Genomic DNA, 6,801 nt, shown 5'->3' with positions numbered 1-6,801 from the left:
GCCACCTGAGCCGCCCAGGCACTCCAGACTTTTTTTTTAAGTAGACTTCGCGCCCAGTGCAGAGCCTAGCGCAGGGCTTGAACTCACTACCCTGAGATCAAGCCTTGAGCTGAGATCAAGAGTCAGACGCTTCACCGACTGAGCCACCCAGGCACCCTTGTACTTTTGGACGTTTTATCCAAAATGTTAGATGGGCTGTTCCCTCCCAGGGGAGTATGGGGAGTCGGGGTGGGAGAGGGGTTAACATTTACTGAAGGTCTATGTACCTTGTGTTTTCTTTGGGTTAGTTACCTTTTCCCAACTCTAAGAAGTAACATGATTGTCCCTACTTCATGTATGAAGAAACTAAAGCTCAGAAAAGGATAAATCCCTTGTCCCAGCTGTGCAACAGGCGACTGAGGGAAAATTTGAATCCACGTCTTTCTGGCCCCTAACCTCATGCTGCTTGCCTCTGCTTCCAGTCTAAATGTGCCATTAAATGGGCAGTCACTTCACTGCCTGTGACATTAAAAAGGCAGCGTGTAAGCATATTAATTCGGACAAGCAGGTGCTCATGAGGAAAGGCAAAGACCAGGAAAAGATACTCATTGGTAGGTTTGATTCTGAGCAGGGATTGACAGAGGTCTGCTTCTAAGACCTTAAAGGTTCAGGGCGATGACTCCTCTGGGGGCCCTCTGTGACCAAGGCTGTCATATTGAGAAGGCATGTCGACCCTTGACTTCCTTTCAGGAAAGCCACAGGAGTCCCAGTGGTGAAGTAGGCGTGCTCCTTGCCTGTCACTCTCCCCTGTGGGGTAAGTTTGGTCCAGGCCTCAGCCCCGCATTTAGATTAGAACCACCAAGAACCACTGTGGAAGGCCCGGAGTCCAGTGCTCGCAAGGGGGTGTTAGTGGGAAGCTGAAAATGGGCTTGTCAAGCTCCTATCCTCGTAGTTGAGAAACCTTATCACTAACTCATTCAGTGTTCCTAGCCAGACCTTCCTGTGCTCTGGTCTTCCCATCTGTATGTGATGTACAGACATCTAAACCTCAGGAGCCTGTAGGTCCCAGTGCTCACAGGGGGCCACAGCAAGGATGGGAGAGACCTGCCCAGAACCAGGCTTTGTCACGTACATTTATAGGACAAGGTTAATTAAAGGAGGACTTCCCAGCACCTTGAATGAACTAGTCCACATGCTTTTCCAAATGCTGAAAAGCTCCAGAAAAACAGACTGGCACTCCTCACAGCCTGACACATCTCCGTTTCTGCTGAAAAGGGAAAGAGCGCTTCCGTGACTTTGGTTCCTGTCCTCGTTTTTATGATCAGACCGTTGTGGAAACATGCTGTTATTTTGTAATAGTATTTAAATATTTTCAGAATCGTGTGTGATCTAATAGTCCACGGTGGTTTGAATTTCATGTTTACCCTGATCTTCCTTCTCATTTGTACCCCTCAGGTTGAATTTTTTTAGATTCATTTTTCTGTTGTTTGACAGTATGGAATAGAACTATGGCCTCTCTTGACCATTTTGCTTACTTGTCAAGGTGCTCTTGAATTTCAGGCGCAGCTCACAAGAATGTGCCCCACATAACATGTCCCTGTTTTTGATAGCATCTTGAAGTGCACGGGCATAGTTGCGGGAGAACGTGTCCAACGGTACTTGGCTTACAGACCACACCTGCGAAGGCAGTCTGTTTTCTTCCCCAGCCGGCTCTGATGCGTGTACCTAGACCTAGACCGCACCACCCCATCTGCTGATAAGCACGGCCTGCTCTGCGGCCTCGGCTGTGTTTAAGTTCCTCTGCGGAGTTGTAATCATTAACTTAGAAGTTGCAGTTGGTGCTAACTTGACAAGGTGGACTTCTGTTCATCACGCCGCTGAGTCACTCAGCCTTGCGCCGGGTGAAATGTGAGCTGGTGAGATTTAAGCTCCTCGAGAGGAACCCTCCTCGGAGCCCCCCCTGGTCCCTCCCACCCCCTTGCTGTGACAGGTCACATGTCAGGAGACTGAGGTGCCCTTGAATGATCGGTTTTCAGCAACAAAGACCTCTCTAATGGGCGTCCTCTCCTGTGATGTGGTGCAAGGTGCATTCCAGCTTTAAAGTTAGACCACGGAAGGGAGAAAGTCTTGCGGTTTCAGTTCTTAATTGCCCTCTGCCCAGCTCTGAAGCAGTGAAGGTTTACTTCCAGGCCAGTGCTGCCCTCTGCTGGCCTTCTGGAGTCCCATGCTGCTGCAACATGAGGTTGCAAAGTCAACTTTTAAAATAGAAACTTCCTCACATCTTCTAGACAGGCTGCTTTTATGCCTTCTTTCATGATTAGAGCTAGAGATTTATACCGTATTTTATTTTGTATGCCCTCTCGCTGAGCAAACCCTGGCGATCTGCGAAATGCGTGGCTTCATGTCAGCAGACTGTCTCCACAGCGGCTGCCACACCTGGACAGAGAGAGCACCAGCACGAGGCCCCTCAGTGCACAGGAACTTCCCCAACCTCTGTGTCTTAAGCAGGAAAGAGAAGGTGCTGTTTATTTCTCGTTTTTAAAAATTCGTCTCTTTCTGACATTGGTGGGGCAAGAAGAGAAAACAACTGACTTTTACTTCCTCTGTTGCTCTGGGATGTTTCCGAAGGGTTCACACTGTCATTTAAATTCCAGGCGCTGATCTTCTGAACAAATGCCTCCTGAAGATTTCTGCGCCTGGAAAATATCCATCAGATCGCTTTTACATCCCCATGTAAGTAGAGGCTTGTGCTCGTAAATCAGCCTTAAGGGAGTTTTGTTTTATTTTGTTCCTAGATGATTTCTCCAGTAAAAAGAATTTAATGGTCATCAGTGTTTGATCTTTATTCCTTTTTTTTTTTTTTGAACACCCAATTCCCTATTTACTATTGCAAAAAAAAAAAAGCCTATAATATGAACTCCTGCTTAAAAATAAGAGTATTGATCCCATGTTCGGGTCTTAGAATAGGAAGAGGAGAGAAAGTTGGAAAATATTAAAGACACTCATTTCAGTTAATTCAGTGGGAGATGCCGTTTGTACATCCAAGGGTATCTCTTCAGATTTTAGTAGTTTTCAAACGCCTCTGCAGCTAGCGACTCTGGAATGCCTTCGTGTACAACAAAACGTATGCAGGCAGGATCGTGAGCCCTTTCGTTACAAACTGTGGCAGATCTCTCAGACACGTCTCTGCTCACGGTGTGCTGAAGGAAGACTGATTTATTTTTCCCAACAGCACAGCCATCATTTACTGAATGTTTGCCTTGTGCTCTTTCTAGTTGAAGTTGCTTTTCCTTCTGTGTCTTAATTCTCACAACAACCCTATGTGGCAGGTACTGCTGTTCCCCTGATTTGACAGGTGAGGAGACTGAAGCCCAGAGTCAAAGTAACTCACCCAAGGCGGTGCAGGGAGCCAGCTGCAGATTTGACGTGCTGGATCCAGAAGCTTGCACGGCCCCTCCTGCCCCACTGCCCCGCAGAAATGGGAAACTTGGGAGAATTGCCTGGGCTGTATTTTGGAGATGGTATTTTGGCACTGTCCTGATAGCATGCCATGATCTGTTGGACGAGTTCACCATGCTCTTTTGACTTGAGCTTCCCGAAGATAAATGGGAAAACGAAGCTTCCAAGAAGGTATGACTTGCTCTAGGTCATGCTGCAAATCAGAAGTGTGGCTGAGGGTCCAGGTCCCTGACCCTTCAGTGCTAGCCAGACCCAGCTTATTTCCAAGTTTTTTAGTTCCTCTAGGGGCGTTGTGTGGTGCTGCTTCTGCTAATCGGGGCCAAAGCTGGTTTTAATGAGTGACTGATGTGCTCCCTGATGAAACCCTGAAACCTGGAGCCAGTGTATGCTCAGACATCCCGGAGGCCATTGAAGGTTAGCCATTACAGCATCTATAAAGCACTGAGCAGGAAAGAATAATGGCTAAGAGCCTGGGCTTGGAATCAGCCATGTCAGTGTTTGAATCCTGGTCTTGCCATTCATGAGCTTTGTGGCCAAGAACAAGTCTTGTGCCCTCTCTAAGTCTCTGTTCCCCCACCTGGAAAATGGGGATACCAACCAGCCTTGTTAGGTGGTCGTGAATGTTGAGAAAATACGTTGAAAGTACGTAGCACAGTGCCTGGCACAGAGGAGGTGTTCCCAAAACAGAAGCTTTTCAAAATGCCTTCCCGTCTACTTCTGAGTTTATTTTGGCCTTTACCCTGAAAAGACACTCCAGAGTTCTGACCCATCCAATAAAATGACAAATGTGTATAGCGCTTTAAAAATTATAGACCAGGGCGCCTGGGTGGCTTAGTCTGTTGGGCATCCAACTCTTGATTTCGGCACAAGTCATGATCTCACGGCCATGGGATCAAGCCCTGTGTCAGGCTCCACACTAGGCATGGAACGTGCTTGGGATCCTCTCTCTCTCTCTCTCTCTCTCTCTCTCTCTCTCCCCCCTCTCCCTCTCTCTCTCTCCTTCTCCCTCCCTCCCTCTCCCCCTCTCCCCTCCCCCACTCGCATGCACACACTCTCACTCAATTAAAATAAAATAAAAATTTTAGACTGTTTCCATATGACCCTAACGACCACTCCAGCACAGGAGTGCAGATCTCCATTCTCTAGCTCAGGATACTAAGGCTTGGAAAAATTAAATGATCACCCGAGATCCCATGGTTAGTAAACAGCAGAGCTGAAGCTTCACCTGTGAACCACAGCTCCAGAGCTCCAGATTCTGCCAGCTTGCTCACTTGCTTCCTGCAGGAAAGCATTCTTTAAAGGCATAGGAGTCAACAGAGAATGAGAATTAAATGCTCTAGCACCATACCAGTAACAGTTGCAATTTTAGTCTGGCCTGAGTTACTCAAGTCGGGCCTCTTGTATACTGATGCCTGTAACATTTTGAAGCTGCATTCTTAAGTGTCCTAGGCAGATCCAGTCTTCTTGTGAAATTCTTAAGCCTCCAGGGAAGTTATCCTAATCCAGCTTGCTCCTGCAAGAACAGACTGGCATTTCACTTCGACGAAAACAATGTACTTGTGCCGTTCCGCTTTTGCCACACAGGAGTTACTGGTGTGGTTTATTGATTCACATTTCAGGCTCCAACTTTCCTATCAGATTTGGAAGAAAAAATACAAAAGGGCAGCTTGCTCAAAAACAGCATGAAGTATGCTGGCACAGACTGGATTTTGAAACAGAATCCCATTCTCATGGCTTGCGGGCCAAGAGACACTGAGGAACGATTTGCTTCTTGAAAGGTGATTAATGCTGGAGAGGAAGAGCCTAACGATTTTAAGCGTGTGTTCTGTGTGTGAGAAAGAATTGGCAAAAAAATAACACTCCTTTCAAATGGTGCAGCACCTTAAAATTGTTGATGGTTAAAATAGAAACCCCCTGAATTACAGAAATTCAGCCCTCCCGTATCCTGGCCTAAAAATACAGAACAGTCAGGCTGATTGTTGGAGATGGAAAACATGGGAGAATGGAAAGCACGCCAGTCTTTCCTTGTCGTTGAATGTCACCAAAAGACTCCACAAAGTAAGCAGATACTTCCCTACCCAAGTTAAGGAACCAGTCACCGTCATCCTGTGTCCCTGTGCACGTCCCAGAGAGAGAATGGATGAGCCCCTGTTGTTTTATCAACTTACTTTTGTTCATTTCCCTCCTAGGGAACGATGAGACTTTGTCCCTGTTGCTTTGGTAGCCAGTCTCCTCCTCACGTAGACTTCCTTTCAAGAAACTGGCCTCCTGCTCTAAAGGATGGTGTGAACACAGAGGCCCAAACTCAAGACCTCCGTTTCCGTGTGTTCTAAGTCATTTTAGAGTCACCAACAAAGTATCTCAGTTTCTTCCCAAGGGCTTTCAAAACTGCAGAGAAATATACTAAATGACTTTGCTTATTAAGTTTTTGTCTGCTGAAAATGCCTTGTCAAACAGGGCTCACAGGAGGAGACAGCGATAGGTGCGAAAGAACATATCCACCTTTGTTCTTCTGCCGAGTTTCTTGAGAAGCATGCTTAAAGCATAATGCAGAAAACCTACCGTGTCTGATCGGCTCTGCAAAACCATATGGTTGTACGTGTAGTGTGTACGTGCGTGTGCATGTATGTGTGTATATGTGGGTGTGACATACATTCGAGGTACGAGGACATGTATGGTCTCATCAGACGTAAATAAAAGGAAGAAATTCATTCTTTAGGAAAAGTTTTCCCCGTAACTGAAGTGTCCATCATTTGAAAAACACTTCTAGGGGCGCCTGGGTGGCTCAGTCGGTTAAGCATCCGACTTTGGCTCAGGTCATGATCTCACGGTCCGTGGGTTCGAGCCCCGTGTCGGGCTCTGTGCTGACCGCTCAGAGCCTGGAGCCTGTTTCAGATTCTGTGTCTCCTTCTTTCTCTGACCCTCCCCTGTTCATGCTCTCTCTCTGTCTCAAAAATAAATAAATGTTAAAACAATTAAAAAAAAAAGAAAAAAGAAAAACACTTGTAACTGGCAGCAGGCAAGAGCTGGGACTAGTCCTTTGTAAAAAAAAAAAAAAAAAAAGCAAGCAGACCTTTCTGTTCAGATTTTGGATGTTTGCACTGATGAGAGTAACCTGGCCGTCCCTTGCCGCTTCAGTGCTGACCTTACAAATGACAACAGCACACACGGAAAGATGCGGTGGCCCCCCCCAGCTACTCCCAAAATCAGTGAAATAGTTACTGAAGAGTTGCAGGGATTCGTCTTTTTTAGGTTTGAATGCTTGAATGAATGGACTCTCCAGTTGAAACCTGTAACTGACTGCCTGTCGCCTCACAAAGTGCATGCGTCCCTTCGTGGTCTGTGAGCTGTTGCATCTTTGAT

The 6,801-nt window shown here is 46.6% G+C and overlaps 1 long non-coding RNA gene across 2 annotated transcripts; it reads left to right on the top strand.

Annotated features, from left to right (window-relative positions):
• The first annotated feature begins 232 nt into the window (after window positions 1-232).
• On the top strand, window positions 233-6,269 carry LOC124525098 (uncharacterized). 2 transcript variants are annotated; one of them, XR_006965380.1, is made up of 4 exons: window positions 234-793; window positions 1,590-2,497; window positions 2,634-3,852; window positions 5,364-6,269. It is a non-coding gene; the product is annotated as an uncharacterized LOC124525098 (long non-coding RNA). The 2 variants fall into 2 exon arrangements; XR_006965379.1 differs by having other exon boundaries at window positions 233-2,497.
• The last annotated feature ends 532 nt before the right edge of the window (window positions 6,270-6,801 follow it).

The sequence above is a fragment of the Lynx rufus genome, unplaced genomic scaffold (genome assembly GCF_022079265.1).
Source record: "Lynx rufus isolate CCGP_SWC_20201006 ecotype Redwood Valley unplaced genomic scaffold, mLynRuf1.p SCAF_4, whole genome shotgun sequence".
In the NCBI taxonomy this organism is placed as follows: domain Eukaryota; kingdom Metazoa; phylum Chordata; class Mammalia; order Carnivora; family Felidae; genus Lynx; species Lynx rufus.
Note: the sequence above shows the minus strand (reverse complement) of the source record. Positions and strands in the feature narration are given on the sequence as shown.